Source organism: Bos javanicus, chromosome 8, assembly GCF_032452875.1.
Source record: "Bos javanicus breed banteng chromosome 8, ARS-OSU_banteng_1.0, whole genome shotgun sequence".
Taxonomy (NCBI): Eukaryota; Metazoa; Chordata; class Mammalia; order Artiodactyla; family Bovidae; genus Bos; species Bos javanicus.
Genome location: NC_083875.1, coordinates 37,599,657 through 37,625,696, shown reverse-complemented (window position 1 = coordinate 37,625,696; position 26,040 = coordinate 37,599,657). Strand labels below are relative to the sequence as shown.

The 26,040-nt window shown below is 37.7% G+C and overlaps 1 long non-coding RNA gene across 1 annotated transcript in view; it reads left to right on the top strand.

The window, feature by feature from the left end:
- The first annotated feature begins 662 nt into the window (after positions 1 to 662).
- The window catches only part of LOC133252597 (uncharacterized), a 468,796-nt gene continuing 443,418 nt past the window's right edge, over positions 663 to 26,040 (top strand). The window contains exon 1 of the long non-coding RNA XR_009737989.1: positions 663 to 738. This is a non-coding gene — a long non-coding RNA (uncharacterized LOC133252597). The remainder of the gene's footprint in view (positions 739 to 26,040) is intronic.

The window sequence follows — 26,040 nt, the reverse complement described above, 5'->3', positions numbered from 1 at the left end:
CTATTGGTGATAGGTGGGTCACAGGCTGTAGTTTTTTGGCCTCTTGTCAAAATTCACAATTTTTATGAATGCACATATGCATCATTACTATTAACTACTTTCACATTAAAAGAAAAAGATCCCTTTTCATACTCTACCCAATATTAGTGAGTGAGTGATAGTTGCTCAGTCATGCCTGAGTCTTTGCAACTGAATATTAAAGCCATCATATTTAGAGTGGTGCGAACGTAGTGTATCATTGCAGTTCCCTTCACAATGGCTGCATACACAGGTTGGAAATCTGGTGTGCTGCGGTGTGAATTCCAGTTCTTCTACTCAGGGGCTTAATGTGAACTTGCAACAGTTGTTTAACCTCTCTAAGCCTTGATTACATCATATGTAATGTGAAAGTTAAAACAGCGATATCATTGTATAGTTGTGAAGAGCAAGTGAAATAAATCATGTGTAGTATGAGAGAGAAGACTGCTAGCTGACTACCAAAACTCATCCTCCCCTTTTTTGGGCCCAATACTAGACCTTGCTTTCTGTCTTCTCTTGTGATTAGGGCTGGCCCTATGACTAAATTGTTTCCAATGGAACGTAAACAGAAGTAATATGTGCACTTCCAGGCCTAGGCCTTAGGGCATTGTACCTGTTGTCTCCATGTTCTCTTTCTTCTTTCTTCCAGGTAGAACCGGGACATAGTGACATGTTGTGTTTTGTCCACGAAGATGGAAAGATCCTAGACTCTAGATACTGGTAAGATACCATATATATATATATTTTTTAATCCCTGGGTCCCTTATTGGTTCTTGGAGCAGGTACCTACCCTGGACATCTTGTTTGAGCTATTGCATTTTTGAATATCCTTGATAGAGCACTATAGTTGTTAGCCTAACTAGGTATCTAGTCTGTGTCGACTAAAAAATACAGTCACAACCTGAAAGTAAAGGGTTATTTTATTTGATGGAAATGTTTAGGACTCCAAGCCTGGGAGACAACATCTCAGTAACTCTGAGAAAACTGCTCGAAGGAGGCAGGGGAGAAGTCAGGCTCTATACAAGTTTACAACAAAGGCAGCAGGCAGTCTGAACATTGAAGGTCAGGTATCAAGTTAGGGAATGTATCATTCTGTGTATGGGAAGATGCAAGCCTCCGGGCTCACTGAATTCATTCCTTTCATATGCATCTCAGCTATCTGGGGCCAATCCTGTTTTCCTGTTGACCTTGCTTCTTGCATTGCCCCAGCTCCTCAGCAATCACCATGGAGGGTGGTGGCATCCCCTGAGTCACAGCTTTGGGAATCCTCATTCACATTTGGAGGTCAGAAATCACTGATGACTGTGACATTTCTTACTTATTTATATGGCAGGAGAAATTTTCATTTCACATTTGAGATCCAGCTAGTTATAGTTGCTCAAAAGCCATAAGTATTTTATCAGTTCCCTTATCAGACTGTTGTTTCTTTAAAGGAAGTGTTCATGTTTTAATGTTCTTTGCATACTCTTCAGTGTTTAGCACAGGGCCCTGTGCATAGCAAATTTGTTACAGTTCTTTATTGAATAAATGCAGTTCCTGAGATTGAATCATAGTTCCTAATATTCAGAGTTTAAAATCCTAGTTGTCATGAATTCTTTTACTTTTCCCTTCATGTCTGAGCTTTGTGGTTTTCCTACTTCAAATACAGGCTATTTAGAGGCTGGAATTAATAATTTTTTATGATTCAGTTGTGGTAAACATGAGGTTGTGCTTGATAGCAGGATGTACCATGATCTGACATGATAAATCCTTCTTTAAAATTCAATAAACCTTTAAGGAAACTAGTAATTCCTTCCTCTAGATAAACAGCTTATATTATAGGTTACAATGACTGTGGTTTGCTAGAGAAATTAAGCAGGTAGTAAAAATGCTCAGGAAAGTTGCCATGAATTTAAAAGTAATCACTTGTAATTTAGAGTTCATCATCCTTGAGCACTATTTCATGAGCTTGGTTTAGGTCATTATTAAGAATGTGCTTCTTCTTGCATTAGAAACTAGATAAAAAAGAGATGGTGGTTTATGACTGCTATCTAGTTGATGAGATATTAAAATTTCACATCGTAGCAGGAACTCCAGAGGAAATATCTGAGAGAAACATATCCTTTCTAGGTATTTCCATAGTGTGGCTTCTGGTCTGGGTTGTAAATTGGCATGAAACCATTATCATTTTTTATAACCACTTTATGTGCCTATATGTGCTTAAGATACAATTAACATGGATGATCTTGGGGAACTGGTAGTTCATTGATTTTCAAACTTCAAATCACATAGGCCATGGATAAACCAATAGTGGGGAACTAGTTGGTTTCTACTTTCCTGAGGCAGATATCATCCTCTTTCCTGGCTATTTGTCTTAGAAAATTTACTTTAGGAGCCATTTGAGTTTAAATTCCAATTTTGACACTTTCTAATATGTGTCCTTGGTAAAGTTACTTAGGCTTTTTGAAACTTAGCTTCCCAAAACACTAAAATAAAGATAGTAATAGTAATTACTTCCTAGTGTTATTGTGAAGACTAAATGAGATAATGTATGTAAAACTTAATAGTAATGCCTGGAACTTAGAAATTACTCAAAAGGGTTAATACATTTTACTTATTCAGAGCAGTGGTTCAGACCAGCATCAACATCAACTAGGAACTTATTAGAAATGCAGATTCCTGTAACTCAATCTAGATCTACTAAATCAGAAATTCTGAGAGTAAAGCCCAGCAATATGTATTTTAACAAGCCCTCAAAGTAATTCTGATGTGCTCTAAAGTTTAAGAACCACTTCCTTGTGCAAATGGTTTAACATTCCTGGATTTCCATTTTCTGTTGCTCGGAAACTATCCCCTTCTTTTCAAAAGAACATCCTAGTTTTCCACTATGGAAGTCACGTCTTCCCTATTCTCAGTCTTCATGGTTAAATGAGACTGATCTTTCCCTCAGTTTTAGGGTGGGATCTTTTCTAGCATTAAGCCAATCGGTGTATCCCATCCTCCAGGCCACAGTTATTACCTCAGGTATGAACATGTGATCTGATTCAGGTCAATCAAGTCATGTCTAGGAGTTTGACTGGAGTTTGGAAAGACAGAAGCTTTCTACCATTGGAGTTTTGAAGAGAATGATATAAACCTGGAGTTAATAGAGGAAAAGCATAAGCTCTCATAGAATAGGACCAAAACAGAGAACTTCAGAGTCAAAAGATGGTAATTCTTGATGACATGAATAAAATCCTTAGCCCAGCCATGCCTGGGGTCCTCCCCTGGACTGTTCATACACACAAGAATTAGACCTCTTTCCACCTGTTACCATATCTTGAACATGCATTCTTCTTTAAAGGAACAGGTTATATATGCTTTATAATAAGTTTGATTATAAACTATTTCATGAGCTTTTTGTAAAGAGCAGACTAAATCAAATCAGTGTATGTAAAACTATTGTGTAAGTCTGGGTCATCTGAGAAACAGACAGTAAAACAGGGTTATATACGTAAGAGGTTTATTAGGGGAATGACTTAAGGGAAAGTGGGTAAGGAGAGAAGCGTAGTTGGGAAAACCCTCAGAACATAGTGCAGGCGTGGCCCTTGTGGAGGGGAGAGGGAAGGACAGAGGGATGGGTGGAACACTCTTAGGCTGTAGCATAGTTCTACAAAAGCCCTTGAGCCTAAGTCCCCCACCAGAGGAGTTCCATCTCTCCAGAAATGGACCCACCTCAGTAGCCAGCCTTAATCAGTTGCTAGTTAAGAGCAGCTCATGGGAACCATGACCTCCGTGAGAAAGCAGTGGTGGATTTCACAGTGCAGCAGCTGAGGCCTAGATCAGTCATTCTCCTCACAGAGAAAGATCTGAGAAACATCTTCATGACCATGACAAATGCCTTGGGCAGTATCTGTAACTAGTAGTGCTTCACTAGCTTATGACTCTTCCACCTAACCTATTCTTCTGAAAGAAGAAAACGAACATCCTTAAACCTCTTGCATACCTCTTCTGTTCTTTGTTTTAAGTATGAGTGCATCCTGGGTCTCTTTGAGCAGTCTCGTGTTCTAAATATTGTAGACTAAAAAAACAGAGCAAACTCTACTGGCCCAGTGGGGCAAAGTGCCACTCAGATGATGCCTTTAATGCATAACTGCCAGGCATAGTTAGTCAGTATTATACTTGGTTTAAAATCAGCATAGCTTCGCTGAGAACATAGGATACTCCATCTCTCTTTTATTCGAATAGAGTATTATTTACAAACACCCTAACCCTACTTTCCTCTGATTCTGGACTTAATAGTTATGCATCAAGTTGAATGACTTTTAGGGGTAGGAAATACAGTTACAAATTCTTGGAAATCCACATGCAGCAAGATTCATCAGTCTATTTTTGTTCTTCCCTTTGGGTGAAGAGTTGAGGATTAGTAGCAGCCAGGTGAATCGTAAATATGTGATTTTTTTTTTTAATTACTCCATTAAATTTCTGAAGTTACATTAAGTGCTAAATGTGTAAGTATATTAATGTATAAGGGAGGGCTTCCTCCAGTGACCCACCCTCAGTGACAAGAATATATCCCATAGCACATGTTCAGTTTTCAGTTCTCTGAGCCTGGGTTTTGAAACCTCTCTTTAAAAGCTCTTGACAGTTGTAACAGTTTGGAAGTGAGGCAATCAGTTTCCTTTTCTTGATTTTCTTTATAAACTTATTTTTTAGAGTTTCTGAAAGACTCATTCAGGCTCACCTTGTCGATACTCAGATGCTCTAATCATGTTATAAATGACCCACCTCTGGCTGTGGTGAATGATAAAAATTTCTGCACAATGAACTGGAATAAACTAGCATTTAGGTGAAACTGAGGAGGGCAACATCTATATACAGCCCTAGAGGAGAGGGACTTGGGTATCCTAGACCAGGACACAAGCTAGTGTTGGAAATTGTGTTCCAAAGGACAGGAACTAAAGCAGGATTCAAACACGTGACAGTACTTGACTGGGAGAGCGATAGGGGCAAGCCAAGTCTGAGCCCATCAGGTTATGGTAAGCCAAGAAGCAACACTAATAGGTCCTGAAACAAGACGGAATAAGGGTTTTCAATCTAAGAGTTCACAGCGGAGTGGAGATAGGGTTTAGAGAGGCAGCAGGTGAGGTATGAGCAAGCAGGATCTAGGGGTTTGCTGTGACTACCTTAGTGTATCTTTAGCTTGTCATTTTATTAATTAATGAGTCTGTGGCACCAAGTATTTGGGTTTCCTTAAAGGGCCAGAGCCAGTTAGGTGTACAACAGAGGTGTTGCCCCATATTAAGTTAAACCTTTAAGTCAAACTGGTGTGGGGACAAATTCAAATTTCATATCAACTTGTTAATTCCAAGAGTTTGGATGTGAGAGAACTGAATCAGGATGGAGTTTTAAAGTTCCTGGTCAGATACAGTTTTTGCTTTTTTCTTATTATTGAAATTTTTGTTGTCTATCAAGAAGGATCATGTAAAAATTATTAAAGAGATTTCCAGCAAAATCTACTCTGAAGCTGGCACAGAATGCTTACTTTTGGCTTTTCCTAGGTAGTATAAGTAGTAAAGAGGAGTGGTTTAAGAGCATGAATCCTGGAGCTAATGCACCTCACTTTGAATTTTTGCTAATTACTAACTATGCATGACTTTGAGAAAGTTTTCTAACCTCTTTGTTCCCCTGTTTCTGCATCTGAAAACTAAGAATAATAGCAACACCTATGCCAAAGAAATGTTGTGAGGATTAAATGAATGAATACAGGTGAAGTTCTTAGAGTGTACCACATAGTCAGTGCTCATTAGTATTAGCTATTACTATTATTCATTTATAGAAACTGGGACATTTTGAATAGAACATTCAAGGATTTTTAGACATTTTAAAACACTGAATTCTTGCTTCAAATTAAAAATTAATGGTAAACTCAACACATGATAGGTAAACATGATACTTCTCCAGTTAGTGCAAGAGATGATGAGTTCAGAGCCGTACCCATTCAGCTCTTTGTGTGATATCATGAGATTCAAGGGCATGAAGAGCACAGCTTGAAAACTGCTGAACTAGAATTGTTCAGATCCTACTTTCTAGGGAGGACCGTATTATTATCTGTCTGGGTTCACTTTGGTTCCAGGAATGGAACCTACAATACCTGGGAGAGTTTTAATGGACATTTGTGGATAGATCTAGGACAGAATGAGACTCATTTGACACATGGCTATACCCACATTCATGTTGTGGTTGTGTGGCACAAATAACCACACACTGCATAGAATTGTTCCAAAACACAGTAGGAAGTTGGTACAGGAAAGAGACCTATATTTGTGTGAATACACCATACACACACACACATATACAAGCTTATTAATAAGACTGTGATGTAGACAGTACAGGCTTAGAATAGGTTTTGGAGTGTCTTTGTGAGATATTTCCCCAATTCATTCAGTCAAGAAATACTGAGCCTAGTATGTGCCATTTACTATTTTGGATACAGGTTTTATAGGAGTAAACCTAACATAAAAATCTCTGCCCTCATGGAGCTCACCTTCTGGGATTATTGCAATACATCTGTATCTTCTCAACCCCTTAGATTGAGCAATTCTAGGCTTGGGGAAGTTTCCTCCAGGTGTGGTTTAGATAATGATAGGCTAAATCGAATCACAGACCCGTGCATTGGAATGACTCTTCAGAATATTATATCAAAATCCTTTATTTTACAAATGGAGACATAAAGGCAGGCAGAATTTAAATGCTTTGCCTAAAGTTCACACTGAGGTGGTGTACACCAAAACCCAGATCACCTGTTCGACATTTGTACCATAGCACAATCAGCACCCTTTATCCAGCCTCATTCCTGTCTCTCACAGCATGTCTACCAACCTGTCCTTATTTCCTTTTCTCATGGGTGGGTCTTAGAATCAGGTTCAAAATTCCTTGATGGCAAAATATGGAATATTTAGATTAATCAAAACCTGGGTACTACCCAGTTTTCACTTTCTCACAGGCTGCTTTTCAAAGTTTGTCTCTCAAACTTTTATATCAGCACTTATCTCATGGCCATTCATTCTCCCTTAAAACCGGGCTTCTTTTACAATCTTTTCAGCCTTGCTTCAGTGCCATTTCAGTTTATTTGTCCGGTAACTAGCATGTACTTCCTATAGCCATCTGCTATAATTTGGCTGATACATTAACTTGTTCACTCACCTCTTCCATGAACACGTACATATCTAACACATAATCCCTAAATACAGTTCATATTTTATAAAATCTGTGCTTTGCCAACAAAATAGCAAGATGTCAACTTCGGATTTGTCATTTATTCATAAAATATTAATAAAAACCAAGAACTTTATTGGGCACAGAGAATGCAAAGGTGAAGAGGGTTATTCTTTGCTCCCAAAGAATTCAGAGTCTAATAAGAAGAGACAAATAAATACATATTTACAATCTGATGTAATAAATGCTAAAGGAGCTACTGGAACACAAAGGAAAGAGAAATGAAAAATATAAGCAGGAAGATCTTCATGGAGGAGGAGTCACTGACTCTGACTCAGGAGACTCAGTAGGATTGTCCAGGCAGAGGGGACAGGAACAGGGAGACATTTCACTTAGAATAGCATGTATATTCACATATGCGTGCAAAATGGCATGATGTACTTGAGAAGCTGTGAATCGTTTGAAGTTTGTTTTTTTTTTTTTTAATTTAAGAACCTTGAGCCCTAAGGTAGTTAAAATTAAGACTGTAGATAAGACCTAGTGGAGTTCACCAAAGATTTGGACTTTATTCCAGACAACAAGAAATCTCAGAAAAGTTCAAGGCAGTGAATGATATATTTAGATCTGGAAATGGTGGCAAAAATGACAGGCATTCAAGTGTGGAGCAGTAAAGGGATTGGAAGCTATTGAATTGGAGTGAAGAATATGTGTTAGACACAACAGAGTAAAGGTTGCTAACTGACCACCATAGAGTTCTAAGTTGTGATTCATGTTCCTTGTGCAGTGGAAACTCATATTTGAAAAAAAAAAAAATCAAATTAGATGCCATATGATCAGATTTCACATAAAAATCTGGATTTCCATAATTAAAAAAAAAAACTTAGGAAGTATGCAGGCAGTTGGCTAGAGTCACAGTTGCTCCCTGTAGAGCAGGCCTGCATGTCTGGTCACCATAGTCTCCAGGTATCCCTCTTATACCTGTAATACTGGAATGTAGTGTCAGTAACCACAACCACTGAACGTGTATGTCATTTGAAGATACTCTGCCAACAGAGCCTCTCCTGAACTTAGAGTCAGTTGCCACTCTCATTGGAATTCATGTTATAGTGGACTGTGGACACGGATTTCTCTGTTGAAAGCCATAGCATTTCCCTGGAATCTCCTGATTTCATAGGCATCTTTGAATTCAGTCTTCTTAACTGTAGCTTGATTCTAGTTCTAGAGTGGTTTAGGGTTAATGTCAGAGGCCTTTCCTTAACAAATAAATTACTAGGGATTCCTGCTGTATAGCAAATTAAATAATAGAAAGGTGTTTGCAATAGTAGATCAGTCACAGATCCAGATGCCATGAAGGCTACCAAAGATACAAGACTGATTGCTAGCCTTCTCAAAAATTAACAGTCTAATTATTAATAGAAACCATTTCTAACCTACTAGCTGAAGTTGCCTCTTGTTCATAAGTCCTGCTTCTCTGGTTACATACTTGATAAATGCCTTCTAACCAGTGGAGTACCATTTAGTGCATTGGAATTCCTACCTTCTCTATGGCACCCAAGGCCTGAAAAAAATTTCTACAGCTTTCAAGGGAATGGAATCTCTCAGCAGAGAACATCATCTAAACTAGATCAGGGCAATCTTTTCACACCTGGACCCTGGCTGTTCGCTGCAGAGTACCAGGGCATTTGTTGTAAATGAGGGAATTCCTTTCAGCCTCTGGGAAGTTTGAGCAGAGAGCAGTCAGTATGTCCCTGTGAGCAAGATCAGAATTGCTAATTTAAATAAAAAAAGTTATTTATTCTCCTTCTAAATTATAGCTTTAGAAGATAGTACAACAGAGTTATTAGTGCCTTGTTTTTCTTAATGTTCTGCAAATTTATACATCTACTGAGACTACAAACACTCTCACTAGTAATAAGAATAAATTATGGCAATAAACATAATATACAGTGACCTAATAGGAAAAATGATAATCCCTTTAAATGTCACATGGTAGCATTTAATTTACATTTAAAAGGCAGTTAGTATGAGTAATTATAAGTTAATTAAATATTGATTATTCTAAGAGCTCTATTGTGACTTAGGATCTATGCATTGTAGAATAAATCTGGCTGATTTGAAATAAACTTAAAATGACATTGGTAACTACTGTGTAATTACATTTTATGGTTATTAAATGTAACAACAAGCTGAATATTTATGATGAACAAATCAAATACCATAATAAAACATCAATATCGGTTTCTCAGTACCTACTCTTATTATGTAAGTGCTTATACTTGTATAAGTTTGTTTGTTTAACTGTCTCTTTATGCTCAGTTTTCTTTGCAGAACAATGTAGTATTGATATTTACAAGAGAAACTCCATGTATCCTGTGTACCTTTTGCATTGTGCCTGTTGATATTCTCAAATGCAATCAATAATAAACATTTACTTCACTTAAATTGTTCCTTGAAATACTTATCTTATTTCAAAGTTTATGTTTATGAATTATACAATCAACTAAGTTATCACTCCTCTCTGGCCTCTTACGAGAAGGGTGCCATCAACAGAAACCAGCTAAATCCAAATAAAATTCATCCTTCCTCTTCCATTGGGTATCCATTGTTAATAGTAAATGCATTTTTGAGAAGGTTTCTATCTTTTGAGGGAAAACATGGGATTTGCTACTTAGAGCAAGGTGATGTTTCAGAAATTTCTTTAATAATCTTCCAGACTTTGCCATGGTAACTTTTCATTTATTTTCACTCTTCTGTCCATCTATATATCCATTCATCCATTCACATATTCATTCAAATGGCTATTTAGTCAATAAGACATCATGAGCAATTCTGCATAAGAATGTTAGTAAATTTGGTCTTTTGTCTCTTTTCCTGGAAACCCAACTTTGTTGATGTGGAGTCTAGGTCAGTATATTGCTGGAACTGAGAATATAATGTGCCTACCAGATTGGTTTTTTTTTGTTTGTTTGTTTGTTTTTTACATAATGGTGCTGTGTTTTGTTGTGGTTGGGTTTCTGAAAGAGAAGCCTTTTAACATTAAAATGTTAGATTGAAATGAAACATTAAATGATAACTAAATATTGTCAGGTCTCTTGAATGTTGTTAACTGTGGATATTATAGTATATTGGAAAAAGCTGGATATGTGCTTTCTGATCCTTTACTATAATCTTGAATGCAGTTTGTCTATGATGAATCCTCTGCTTTTCATTTTTTTCAAACCAACTTCCCAAGCTGCTAGGACCACTGTGTGCTCAGAATTTTCCAAGTGCATCTCCTTTCTTGAAACAGTAAATCTCATCTCCTGCTTTCAAAAACCTCATGGTCACCTCCCCCTGCTACGCATTTAAACTTCCCACTACTCCCCAAAGGAATTCCTTAGAGGCTCAGTGGTAAAGAATCTGCCTGCCAATGCAGGACGCCCTGGTTCAATCCCTGGATCAGGAAGATCCCCTGGAGAAGGAAATGGCAACCCACTCTAGTATTCTTGCCTGGGAAATCCCATGGACAGAGGAGCCTGATTGGCTACAGCAAATAACACGACTCCCCAGTACAGTCTCAGCAACTCTCTCTTTTCTGTCTTCCTATCATATCTTTTAAGATTATTAGTCGAATTTTGGCTCTGTAAGTTGCTGTCTACATTTGTACAAATCACTTAATCTTTCTGAATTTCAGATTGTTAATCTGTAAAATTGGGAGAGGGGGTGCAGGGCAAGGGTGAGGAAATGCATGAAATATCTCTAAGTTCACTTTTCAGTTCTGAGCTTTTTTTCTCCTTTGATTCTATGTTGAATCCCATCCTGATGTGAAGAGCTGACTCATTTGAAAAGACGCTGATGCTGGGAAAGATTGAAGGCGGGAGGAGAAGGGGACGACAGAGGATGAGATTGTTGGATGGCATCACCTACTCAATGGACATGAGTTTGAGTAAACTCTGGGAGTTGGTGATGGACAGGGAGGCCTGGTGTGCTGCACTCCATGGGGTCGCAAAGAGTCAGACATAACTAAGCGACTGAACTGAACTGAATTGAATCCCATATACTTCATGATGCCTTCCCCAGTCCTGTTCTCACACTCTAATTTCACTTCTCAACTCTTAAAGCACTTGCAGCACTTACTACATAGTTATTGAAATACGCATTTTCTCATATCATTCTTTTTTACTTTGTGAAGTTTTCATACTATAATAGCTCTCTGAATGGACTGTAAGCTTCTCTAGGGCAGGAACCACTATTTAGGCTTCTTGATGTGCCTTTCGCCTATGTCAAAGAATCTAGCATAATCATTTGATCAGAGTAAATGCTAGCTGCATACTTTTTATAAATTATTGATTGAGAAAAAGAATGAATGGTTCTACTGTACCAAGGTACACATGAGCTGAAACAATCCACTTATTTATCTAAGTGCAGATCAGATATTACCTCCTCTATATGACTGTAATTTGTTCATTTTTTCATTCCCAGCTCCTAGCACATAGCCAGTGTTCAATAAAGGTTGGTTCAAAGAAGGAAAGAATGAATGAATGAATATCCTCTTCTTTCAAAGCTTTTATTAGCCACTAAGTTTATTGAAAATAGTTCTACATTTTATTCTGTGCACCAGCAAATCACCTTTCAAATCTGAGCTTTTTATCTAGGCATGTAAATACTCCCTTTCAAAGTACATTAATCTTTATAAGCTTTTATTATTATTATTATGCTGTGAATTCCAATTCTTTGCTTTCTCTCAGCAGAGTCTCTGCCCTTGTCTAATCACATCTGCAAGTAAGCAAATATTGGCAAAAACTCATAAAATCTTATTAATCCCTTTGGGCAAATGATGTCAAACTCAGTGGCCACTATTGCCATTTATAACTATGAATCACAAATTTGCATTGCCTCTGGACACCATAAATGGCTTGTCTTATAAAATGTGAATAAAAACCATGCTTCCATTTCATAAGAAGGGTCAACATGAATAATCAGCTCAAAATAAGGCTTTAAAAGCATTTTGATGTTAAAGGTTGCTTATCAACGCTCACCTCCTAAAAGTAACATGTAATTTTTACTTATTTAGTTCTACTTCATATTTTTGGTTGCTTGTAAAAATCATACTGTGTAGCAAGGAAAGCTAAAATGGCTTCTTTGAAGAATAGACAATCAGTTATGATTTTTGACTGAGAGTAACAGAGACTGTGTCTAAAAGGAGGGAATTTATTGTCTGGACATGGAGGATTCACAGGGACTCTGGAGTGCTGAGGAATGGGGCTTGAAGATAGGTAGGAACCAAAGAGGCAGGAACCTGACAGCTATCTCAATAATCTGAACTGTTGCCATTGCTAAAAAGAATGAACTTAAAATATTCCCCCAATACTTGAGCCACCATGCAAGAGTTCTCTATCTTTTTCAGTTTCTTTTGTATAAGAAAGTTGCCTAGAATTATACTGCCTATAATGCAATGGGGAAAGGATGATATCCCAGTAGTAAATCAGGAAGCTATTTTAAAGGGAAATGCATATTGAGTGGCTTTAAAGTGATGACTATCCACCACAGTTAGTACATAATAATATAGGCTTATGTTCACTTAGTATATTGTTCATTCAGTTAGTCAATTAATATGATGCATGTCTACTGTATCTAACTACTGAGCAGACAGCTTGGCCCCTGACCTTGAGGAGGATACCATATAGCACCTAAGAGAAACCTATAAAGAATATGCACAGTACAGTCTGATTAGGGTCATAATGAATTACAGATAAAGTGATATGGAAATTCACTGAACAGAAGCTATGAAAGGCTGTGAGGGAGAGGAAAGAGTATTTACTATGGAATCATTGCAGGTGGGTTTGATTATCTATCCTGGTATCTAACAGCTTTTTAACTTCAGAAAAAAATCACTTATTATCTCCAACACTCAGTGACCTCATCTGTAAAATGAGAAAGATAAATGGTCCCTGTAGGATTGAAAGAACTAAATGAGATTGCATATATTTTAGCATTTAGTACTTAGCAGGTATTTGATAAGTGATTATTGATTGATTCATTCATAACAAAAAATGTTGCTGGCTTCAGCTGCACCAAGGGGAGATACTGGAAATGGATCTTGAAGAGCAATGAGTATCTTTATTTCAATTTATGCAAAAGTGTTTCAAAAGGACATATATATATATATATATATATATATATATATATATAAATTGAATTTTTGCTTTGTGAGCTGACAGATGAAACTACTGTTTCATCATAACTAGTCATAATTATGCCACAAGTAGTCATATAACATGAACCAAAGCAACTGAAAGAATAAAAATTAGTATGAGAAAAAAAAAAAAGATTTTGAAAAAATAAGTAGAAATTCTTCCAGGCAGAGGGAAAGGACATTTTGAGCACATGCAAAGATGAAGTGATATAAGGCATGGGGATCTCTGGAGAGGTGGTGAGAAGGTCAGCAAAGATGGACTGTGAAGATTTAGGGCAGCGTCAGGTAAAGAGAAGACAGTGATGGAGATAGTTGATAGAAGATGTAGTTCAATGTGAAAAGTTTGGATTATAGCAGTCAAGTGCTTTTCAAAATGTGATCCCTATGCTTCTTGCATTAAACCCAACAGGATTACTTCTTAGAAATACAGCTTCTGAGGTCCCAACCCAGACTTCTTGAATCAGAATCTCTGAGAGCAGGTTGTGAAGAAACTACAGTTTTTACAATCTACCTAGGGGATTTTAAGATACCTTATAGTGTGAGAACACCTGTTAATAGAAAGCCAAGGGAAATGTTTAAGTGGGTAATCATGAGAAAAGGAGAGATTAAGACTCCATACACTGTGTCACTGTGTTTCTTTTTCTTTAGGAATTTGGAGTATATTTTATTCAATATATTCATCCATGTAGGATTTTGATATTGCTGAGTTAAACTTAACACATATGAGACAGATTCACTACTGGGATATACCAAATAATGGTATTCTCTTTTTATAGCCAAGAATCAGACTAGACTATGAATGATTCTGTAGCAAATAAAATAGAGCAAGATGGCTGATAATAAAAATGAACACTTTCTAAAAGCATTTAACACTCAAGGAGATGGAGCAGGGAGAAGATGTATGCTTTTGAAATGGGAAGAGGGGTGGGAGAAAAGGAAAAAGGAAACAGCATACATTTTCAGAGTTATGGTAAATGTCACAGAGAATTCAACAATTTTCTTTGCAGAATTTAGAAAATGAGTGCACATAATTCCAACTGGGTGATATCACAGGGAATTTGAAAAGTACCCTGAGGCAATTCAGGGAGCTGCTTTTATATTCAAGCTGAATGAAAGAAACCATCCATATTTCAACTAGGCATGCATACACACACGCGCGCACACCCAATGACTGCATGCAAATGCACACCACAAAAGCACTTCATCACAAAAATATACTCTTAGGCTGAAGGTGCAGCAGGTAGGATTACCTTGTGGATGCCCTCTATCCATCTACCCAGTCCCCAAAGTCAGGACTCAGATTTTAAGCCAAAATGATCAACCAGCTGCAATTCAACCTCAGACATTTTTGGGGGGAGTTGAATAGATAAACAATGTCAGTTCCTTGTTTTTCTGACTTAAAGCCTTACAATTACATAAGCACAGACTTCTGTGGTGTTTAGATGTCTATTTGCAGAGAACTGCATTGAGGAACAGCCTGTAATTTCTGGCAGCCTTGTGAATAAACAAAACGCTAGAGGCTGAACTCCTCTGAACCAGTTCCTTGCTTTCCTTCACTTGCTAAATGCAGATCAGTAAGGAAAGGAAAGGAAACTGGTAACATGTCTAAGAGATTATGGAGGGTCATGTTAGGTAAACCAAAGGGGAAAAAAAGCAAACTGCCCATCATCTGGGAAGCAATTTCAACACATAATAGCATGAAGAAAAGGGATGATATTTCTGAAGCTGAAAGACAAACACGTACTTCCACGTCCATGGAAATTTGGGCAATAGAAGTGAGGGATGTCAGTAAAGAACCCAAAATGGAGCTCTAAAGGGTTATTGTTGGTTGGGTTATTCATTCATCCATCCATTCAGCTAAGATTTATTTAACCATTACTATTATCATGCTCTGTGCAAGGTGGTAGGGATACCACAATAAACATGAAATAGTGCCTTTCATCAAGGTGCACACATTTCTATGGGAGAGAGAGATGTAGAAAAAATATTTATAAAATAGTGTGTATAAATGTAGCTAAAAGCACACAAATAGTGGTTAAGGGCATTAAAAAAAACCCCAAGAGAAACAAAGTACTTCAAACCGTATGTGTATGCAACAGAAAAGAAAGAGCAAAGAAAGTCCATAAGAATGTTTGAGGGGAAATTATTAATAGTATGATGTTCTGACCAGCTTTTATGAAGTATCTTGAACTTGCTTGATATATTAACACTTACATAACATTAACTTGATCATGTTGCATTCAGCTAGAACTTGAGTTCTGAAGATAAAACAATGTGACAGTAATGTAGCTAGAATGACACATGTCCTGGCTGCTGCTCTCAGGATGAAGTGGGGAAAAATGAAAGCAAAATGTGTGATCAGGACCTTCACCTCTCTGAGTCAGAAAGTTTTAGAAACTGAAATCATCTGCTTAATTGGAGTAAGTTCATGATTATATCCTCTCTTCTCACAGTCCAAGAAATGAAAAGTTGTAGAGTAGAATCAGCTCAAATTAAGCCTTAAGCTTTGGAATATATGATTTCTTTGTTTTGTTTTACTCATTCAGAAGATAGTAGATGAGCAGAAGGAACTGGCATTTATTAAACACCTACTTTGCATTTGGTTCTATGTCTAGGGCTTAATATAATTTACCTTATATATTAGCTCTGTGGAGGAGGATCATGGAAATGACAATATTTCATAGCGATTCCTGGATTCAAATCTCAGTTCCTCAACTTATAAGTTGTATGATCCTGGTCAAGGTACTTAACCTCTGGACCTCAGGTTTTTCATCTGAAAGATGTTTGTATTAAAAGAACCTTTCTCAGTAATTGTTATGACCATTAAATTATTTAATATAAAATACCTGGAGTAATACCTGACTCAAAATGAACACCAACAAATGTTAGCTACTCTTCCAACTTTTAGTACTATATAATATTCTGTTTAGTTGATCCTCTGGGGAAAAAAGCTCTTTCATTTATTTTAAAAATTAGCATACTAAAAATATAAGGAATACAATTTGGTAAAATGTAGTGACAATGAGTTTACAGTAAGCATCTTGATTAATGGTGAAATGTGAAAAGCTTTTTCTCTGAGCCCAGGAAGCAGAAAAGAAAGCCTTTTACCATCACCATTATCCAAAAATGTACTTGATATCCTAGGCTGGATGTTAAGGCAAGAAGAAAAGAAAGGCATAAGGACAAAAAGGAAAAAGTAAACTGTCACTATTCATAAGTAATGTGATGATATATATAAAAAAATCCAAGAGTTATTGGAATTAAAAGTGGGTTTATCAAGGTTGCCAGATACAAGATCAATATACAAAATGAGATTTGCCAAAGGTTAGAAGTACACTGTAAAATCTCCTTTTAACTTTTCTCTTTCATTAACTCTTTCATTCACCCATATAAGAAATATTTTTAAGAACCAACTATCTGTCAGAGTCCTCCTACCTTACTGCAGAGTCTTAGCTTTCTGGAAAATCCTTAGTTTCCCAGCTGTTCAGCAAAGTATTGCCAATAACATGCCTAGTCCAAAATCCTATAAAGCTAGGAGTGGCTTGGGCAGATTCTGGAGATCCTAGAAGCCTTGGCCACATAGAGTATCTCTCCTCTTATCTAGAGCCACTGAGGGATTATGGGGGGTTTGCACATGAGAGCAGAGAAGCAGGCAAACATCTTCAGGATGAGTTAGCACAGTACTCAGAGGAGGAGCTTTTCTGCACAACTTGCTTAGGATGTACTTCCTTAATGATGTGTTTTTTTTTTTCTTAATTTATTTTTTATTAAAATATATTCTATTTACCATGTTGTATTAGCTCATTAGTTTCTGGTGTAGAGCAAAGTGATTCAGATATATGTGTGCATATATACACACACACATATATGTTCTCTTTCATATTCTTTTCCATTATGGTTTAGTATAGAATAGTTCCCTGATGATATACAGCAGGTAGGATCTTATTTATCCATTCTCTGTATGATAGTTTGCATCTGCTGATCCCAAACTCTCCATCCATCCCTCTCCTACCTAACCCACCTTGGGAACTACAAGTCTTTTTTCTATGTCTGCGAGTCTGTTTCATAAATAAGTTCATTTGTGTCTTATTTTAGATTCTACCTATAACTGCATATCATACTGTATTTGTCTTTTTCTTTCTAATATATGTAATCTCTAGGTTCTAGTATGGTAATCTCTAGGTTCATCCACCTTCCTGCAAATTGCAATATTTCATTCTTTTTTATGGCTGATTAGTATTTTATTGTTCAATGTTGTGTTTTTAACTGTGGGTGGCTACCTGTAAATGGGTCAAAAAAATAACCATATCGCATGTATATGTCTGTTATTTTCTGCATTTTTGAGCTTTTAAAAATATTTTACTTAAAAATACCAAGGTATTTGTTTTTAGGCATGTAACATTGGTACCTTGTACCATTTTTAGAAAGAAGAATCCAGATCCTGTGGGCTCTCAGCTGTCTGAACACCTTCAATTTTAGGTGTCCTACTGGGGGACAGAGCCAAGTTTAGGGAGCTAATACCAGAAGAAACAGGAAGGATAAATATGCTATGAGTGAAAGCAGCCACGTATAGGAATATTATCTCAAGAAGCATCAGTGAAACCTGGGAAGATGCCTTGTCGCTATGTTGTGCAGTTCCACGCAAAACAAAGACCTGCTTTCTCAGCGTTTATAAAAGGGACTAGTTCTCTCAGAAGGAACATGGAGGAGAACTGATTAATAAGGTACAGTTGTCCTCTCTAGTGAAGTCTTTAATATTCCTTTAGTTTCTGGGATCTGTGATGTTCCATCCATCTTAACATTGTCAAACCAACATCAAAATGGAGATATAAACGTGTACTTGAATGCCTTTTACAAACCAAAAACTTAAAAATCCTTGATCTCATTTAATCTATATACTTATCCTGTACAGAATATATTATTTTCCTTATTTACAAATGTGTAGCTGATAGCTCAAGGTCACTGGGTTAATAGGCAATACATGCAAGAGTTACTCCAGGACTAGCTCCACAATAGCACCAGAGGACACTTTCCTCTCTACATCATACTTCTTGTCTAACTGCAATTAGAGCATCCAGTTCACTTTCTTTTGATATTGTTTATTTATATTCTTACTTTGATGCAGACTTGCAAATTTTCCTTTCTCTGTATATTTGGTTGTGGTCTTACCATGGGACTGGTAGTCCCAAAGTTTCTTCAGTTCAGTTAGGTTCAGTTGCTCAGTCATATCCAACTCTTTGTGACCCCAAACTCCATACTACAACACGTACCAGTGTTGTATCTCTTCCTATAGCCTATAAACATCCTCAGGTCTCCCTAACACTAAAAATTATAATCTTCTCTTTAATCTGAGTCTTTCTCTTTCCCTTCATTTTCAGCCAGAGTTTTTGTTGAAGGATTGTCATTGTCACCAATTACTCTCTTCTCACTTAATCTTCAGTTCAGTTCAGTCGCTTAGTTGTGTCCGACTCTTTGCGACCTCATGAACTGCAGCATGACAGGCCTCCCTGTCCATCACCAACTCCCGGAGTCCGCCCAAACCCATGTCCATTGAGTCAGTGATGCCATCCAATCATCTCATCCTCTGTTGTCCCCTTCTCATCCTGCCCTCAAACTTACCCAGCATCAGGGTCTTTTCCAATGAGTCAGCTCTTCACATCAGGTGGCCAAAGTATTGGAGTTTTAGCTTCAACATCAGTCCTTCCAATGAACACCCAGGACTGTTTTGAAAAATCAAAACAAATCTTTGAAATCTTAGTTTTGAAGACTGACTGCCTTCAGAACTGGCATTCTTTATCACTTGAACCAAATAACCTTTCTCCACAGAACATGCAGTTTTGTCTAAAAAGAATAATATGGTGTGTAGCTCCATTAATTCTTCACTCTATTTCTCCATCTTCTAATATTCAGAACCAGAGTGTCCTCTTGGCAGATTATCAAAACTTTCTTGTTTATTTCTGGCTTTGTACTTTTTTCCCATTTTACTCGTCTTGCTGTATTTGGTCTGTGTTGATGTCAGGTGAACAAAGGGGTGCCTTGGGCACACAGCAGAGAGGTGAGTTCGGATCTGTCTGGAACTGAGTGTCCTTCATTCCAGTCGTGGCATGCTCTCATTGCACTGCCAGTGTCCATAATGCTCACCTTTCTGAGGATGTGCTTAGCCCCTTGCCAGGAGGGAGGTATGACCCTCCTGGGATAGTGGATAGGTGGATAGTAATTGTGGAGAGTAGGCAGCATCTTCAGCTATGCCTTGATTATCTCAGCCAACTCAGACATTACTTTCTGATAAAGCAAGTGCTCACTCTGGATTGGGACTCTTTTCCAGAGCAGACTATTTTATAGCCATCTATCAGGATATCAATAAGATATTGGAAGGATACTTGTGTTTTTGAGACCTAAGCAGTAGGAGCTGAAATGCTTGTCCATTAGGAAATGGAGCTGCCGGTCTGCAGCATGAAATGGAATCTCAAAGGCACTGTTGCTGGCAGGTGCTTCAATACGAGAGAGGTAATTGTTGCAGTATTGATTTTCCTGGGTCTCCTGTTATAGCAAACAGTCCTCTTAATCTGCAAGAGCTCAAGTAAATGCTTAACATCCCATTGATGTCGAGTGTCCACTTCTTGCTTTGGGATCTTGAGGCATTGTTTCCCACAGTGCATGAGATTGTTGTAAAGGTTTCATTTCAAAGTGTTCCGATGTGCCTTGTCATAAATAAATAAATTTAACAGTGTAAACATCAGACCCTCCCATGTTACCACTAGTTTAATAATCATCTCAGTCAGTCAGTCACTTATTAACCCCAGCATCTGCTTCCTTTATCCCTCCCTTCACCAGGGCAGTGGCTCCTAGGTACCCTGCCATTTTCTTAGAAAAGATGTTGAAGGCAGGACTTGTCTGAAAGTGTGGAGGCAGGGGAAATTACATGGTGGAGAGCCTGAGAAAAGACTGTCTTTCTTCTCTCCTCTGATAAGAGACACCTGCAGGTGATGGAGCAGTGATGTGTGGAAGCTGACTTCCTTCTCAAGTGACAAGGATTCTGTTTCTCTACAACTGTGGTGTGGCTATGGTTTGACTATCCAAGCAACTCACTCTAGTCCTGTCAGCTCTTTTTTTCAGAGTAAATCACTATTGCAGGATTTGTGTTTCCTAATTTAATTTCTTGGTGGGAGAAATCTGATTAACTCAGCTCAGCCTAACAACAGGTTACCCTTGGGTCAGGAGCTTACCTTGATCTAATTACCTGTGGATAAATTACAAAGTTAGGATCCCATGGGCAGAAGTTCTCCTAGTAGGGCGAACTCCAACAATGGGGGAAAAAAGCCTACAAAGGGACACCTAAATGGTCAATATTAATTTTCTCTGATAGAAATCATTTAAAAATTATATACTTATGTATACATATGGTACATATGGTTGCTAAGTCATGTCCAACTCCTTTGTGACCCCATGGACTCTAGCCTGCCAGACTTCTCTGTCCATGGGATTTCCCAGGCAAGAATACTGGAAATAGGTTGCTATCTTCTTCTCCAGGGGATCTTCTCGATCCAGGGATCAAACCCAGGCCTCCTGCATTGGCCTGCAGATTCTTTACCACTGAGCCACCAGAGAAGCCCCAATTTAAAAATTACAAATTTAATATACTAGTGCTCCCAGTGATTTATTTGTTATGAAAAAAGTGTTGGCTATCCTGTATAGTATGTTACCCAGAGAAAACAGCCCTTTTAGATTTGCTTTTACTGATTTGCACCCAGAGCAAGAGATGTGATAAGTTCTAGGAAATGTAGTAAAGGCATGTTATTGAGAACATCATGCACTGTATCATATAGTCCTCTTAATAAGAATGTAGGGACAAAATCTTTTTAATGGTCTAAAGTCCAAAAAAAAAACTCTATTTCTTTGAGAGACTGTGTTGACTTCGCAATATGGATGTTTTGACTGATAAATTATTGTGTTTCTCTTTCCTTTGGCTATTAGGAAGCTCAGAAACACGTTTGTAGACCACTTCCAGCAAGTGTACAGTGTCTTCAGTTGCGTGTTCTCGTTTATTCATCTTCCATGTGACTTCTTTTACAATCCACCCACGATCCTTGTTTTTCATGTGCAGTCTTTTCTCTTGCTGACTCAGTTGGCTCCTGCCATCTCCCCAACACTTCCAGTTCCAAAGATACTTTAGAAGCCTTACTCCATCCTCAGGGAAGAGGCGACTCTAAAATAGTTCGAAGTCAAAATGGAATTCCTAGCTTAACTAAATTATGCTACCATAGTGAAGGAGAAGGTAGAGATTTTAGTGAAAGAACTAACCAAATTAAAGACAAAACAAGCTGAGAGACATCACTCATATGTCTTCATTTCCATTTTTTTCTGTCTAAGAAATTGGTGTGGTGAGCCGAGGACTGGAAGTGCCTTCTGCTCGGGAGGCACTCTGTGTCTAAAGGCCCAGTAGGAACCTGAAAAGGGTCCAGAGAAAAGGAAGCTCAAATCAACTTATTAGGTTGATCTCTAAACTCATCTTTAAAAGTAATCAGGTGGGAATATAAATATGTGCAGCCAGAATGGGAAACAGTGAGATTTTTGAGGTTCCTTAAAAAGTTAAAACTAGAACTGCCCTCTGGTTTAGCAATTTCCCTCTTGGGTATATATCCAAAGGAAATTAAATCACTATATCAAAAAAATATCTGCACCCCCATGTTCATTGCAGCATTATTTACAGTAGCCAACACATTCAAGTAACCTAAATGTTGATCAGTGGATGAATGGATAAAGATAATGTGACATATATACACAACGAAATATTATTCAGTCATAAAAAAGAAAAAAAATTGCTATTTGTGACAACATGGGTAGGCCTTGAGGGCATTATGTTTAGTGAAATAAGACAGTGAAAGACAAATTCTGTATGATCTTACCTATATGTGGAATCTAAAAGCTAAACAAATGTGTAGAACAGAGACAGACTGGTGGTTGCCAGGGATGGGAGTTTGTCAGAGGTGGAGGAAATCAGTGAAGGTGGTCAAAAAGTAAAAACTTCCAGTTAGAAGATAAATACATTCTGGGGATGTAATGTATAGCATGGTGACTGCCATTCAAAATTCTACATTGCATATTTGAAAGTTAGTAAGAGTAGATTTTAAAAGTTCTTATCACAAGAAAGCAGTTTCTGTCTGAGGTGGTTGATGTTAATTAGGCTTATAGTGGTAATAATTTCACAATATAGATACATATCAAATCTTAAATTGTATACCTTGAGCTAATACAGTGTTACATGTCAACTCTACCTCAATAATATTGAAAAATAAAAGAGTTGGAGGGGTCACTCAGTACCCATGATAGCTCTAGCTTAGCTCAGCAGGTCGACTGGGGCAAAGCCCTACTAAAGAAAAGAGTCTGTGGTTTTGGAGTGTGCCTTATGCCTCTGTTTTTCAGGCCATAATGAATATGCTAGCAACTGGAACAGAGATTTGGATTCTTGCCACTGAGAAAATGAGTAACAGTAACAATTTCTTCATCAATTTATTTAATCTTGTTACATTGTACTTATGTTTGAAAACTGCCTCAAATCCCCTTTGTGAGTCAAACAGGATATGTGTGCATGAGTGAAATAACTTAACTATTTAAAAATGCAGGGAGAGTAAGCAATGTTCCCAGTGATACCATTATTCTCCCACTCAGTGATCTATCACAATGCCTCAAGCTCCACCATTAGAAAACCATTAAAAAAACTTCTTTGAGATAAGTCAGTTTCTCCAAAAATTAGGATCACAATGGACAAATTTTCTCCCATCTACACACTAGTAATTTATAATTTTACCTCAAATGCTCGGTAAACTGAAAACCATTTACAATGTAAAAAATTGTTTTATTTAGAGTTTTTAGTTTCCATAATTTGGATTAAAATCTGCATTCAGTTCAGTTCAGTTGCTCAGTCATGTCCAGCTCTTTGAGACCCCATTGACTGCAGCATGCCAGGCCTCCCTGTCCATCCACAACTCCCGTAGTTTACTCAAACTCATGTCCGTTGAGTCGGTGATGCCATCCAGCCATCTCATCCTCTGTTGTCCCCCTCTCCTCCTGCCCTCAATCCTTCCCAGCATCAGGGTATTTTCAAATGAGTCAGTTCTTCACATCAGGTGACCAAAGTATTTCATTGGATTTTTGCTATCTGGGAAATCAAAAGGAAGGACCCTGGCACAATGAGATAGAGAACAGATAGATCATAACCGCATGGAAGATAGTGATCAAGGGAAAGCATAAGACTGACTCAGAGCTGCTGCTGTTCATCCTTCCCTGTGTAGGGCAAACCCTGACAGATAAATCTTCCAGGGGGAAGACCAGCTCTGTCCCAAGGGAAACAAACTTTTCTGTGTTGTTTTTCCATCGATGAAATGAGGACAGTAGAATAATCTTCATAATGAAGCTATGAGGACTGAATGAGTTGATATTGGAAAAGTGTTTCACACAGTTCCGGGCATATAATAATCACTTGTTGTTCAGTAGCTCAGTTGTGTCTGACTCTCAGATGCTGTGGAGTACAATATACCAGGCTTCCCTGTTCTTCACTACCTCTCAGAGTTTGCTCAAACTCATGTCCATTGAGTCAATGATGCCATCCAACCATCTTATCCTCTGTTGCCCTTTTCTCCTGCCCTCAATCTTACCCAGCATCAGGGTGTTTTTTCAGTGAGTCAGCTCTTAATCACGGTCGTTGGTTAATGAAATATGGGGAAAAAAAAAAAAATTGGTGATCCAGGGAGAGACGGGTATCATGGAGGTCAGAAATTGCCTGTGATATTAAATTTAATGTGCATTTGTTTTTCCATTTTAAGAGACATACTCAAAGGTATAGGATATATTAGAAGTGGAGAGTTGGGTGAGAAAAGAGTATTCAAATTCAGTGAAAGAGAAAGAGAAAAGAGCAGATTTAGGAACTATTTCAAGGAAAAAGCAGAATTTGATGACAGATGGAGTGAAAAAGTTTTTTGTTTTTAGAAGCACAGGTAGTGTAGTCCTTGAAATCAAGAGTGGAAGTTACTTAAAGTGCACATTCCTGATGTGTGTGGCAAAGTGTCCTGGGCCTGTTCTGAGGATAGGTGTTGATTAGGTGGTGATAGACACTTCTAATGAGTGAGCAGTGGCAGGACATTGCACAAAACTGCCCAACAAAAACATGAGCCACAGATGTGTTTTAACATTTTCTACTACTACTAAGTCGCTTCAGTCGTGTCCGACTCTGTGCAACCCTGTAGACGGCATTTTCTAGCAGTCCCCTTAAAAAAAGAAGCAAAAAAAAATTTTTTTAATCAATGTTAATAACAGAGTCGGACATGACTGAAATGACTTAGCAACTTAGCAACAAATACTGTATTTTAATTAAACTAATATATAAAAAAATATTTTTAGACTGTATAATCAATTTTTTAAATTAATGAGATATTTTACTTTTTAAAATCTGATGTGTATTTTACACTTTCAGCACAACTAAATTTTAACATTTCAAAATATGTGTAGCTAGTGGCTATGTATTGTACAGTATCTGTACTGTCAGTGAAAAGAATCCTTGTCATCAGTCCCTGTCTCGGGATGTAGTGTCCTCTTGTCTACCAGATTAATATTCAGTTGTTCCATTTTGGTCATCCATGGTTCTAACTATAGGTATTAAACTTCTACTCAGTGTTGGGCCTTGGATTAGATGCTGGGGATTCAAGGATGTCTATACAGAGTATAATTTTATATCCCAGGGAAGTTTTGACTAGATTAGTTCTTTTTTGGGTTTTTCCAAGTGAATTCAACTAAATCAAACTAGTTTTAATATGACTAATTGAAAACTAAATCAAACTGTTTTAAGCAAGCAAACCAGTGTGAACTTGTCTTAAGAAGAGCAAAGATTTCTGGCTAGTTCCTTTGGGTTACCACTTAATTATGCTATTTAAAAGTAGTTCTGATTTTACATGGTTCTAGTCAAAGCTATGGTTTTTCCAGTAGTCATGTATGGATGTGAGAGTTGGACTCTAAAGAAAGCTGAGTGCTGAAGAATTGATGCTTTTGAACTGTGGTGTTGGAGAAGACTCTTGAGAGTCCCTTGGACTGCAAGGAGGTCCAACCAGTCCATCCTAAAGGAAATAAGTCATGAATATTCATTGGAAGGACGGATGCTGGAGCTGAAACTCCAATACTTTGACTACCTGATGTGAAGAACTGACTCATTTGAAAAGACCCTGATGCTGGGAAAGATTGAAGGCAGGAGAAGAAGGGGACAACAGAGAATGAGATGGTTGGATGGCATCACCAAATCAATGGACATTAGTTTGAGTAAGCTCCATGAATTTGTGATGGACAGGGAAGCCTGACATGCTGCAGTCCATAGGGTCACAAAGAGTCAGACACAATTGAGCGACTGAACTGAACTGAACTAGCCTTTTGATTACTTGGTTTTACTTGGATTTTGTGTACTCTAGTCATTTCAAAATGGTAAATAATAGATAATAGATGCAATAATATCTTGCCAATTCAGAGTTGAGCAGTCTGTTCTAAGAATATTAAAAAAAAAAAAAGAATATTAAACATTTTAAGCCACTTATGAGCAGGTGGATGTTGCCAAACACAGAACACCTTAAGAAAAAAGACAGAAACCAGGATATAAGAATTGGGCCCTAAGGTCATAGCTACTCTGTCAG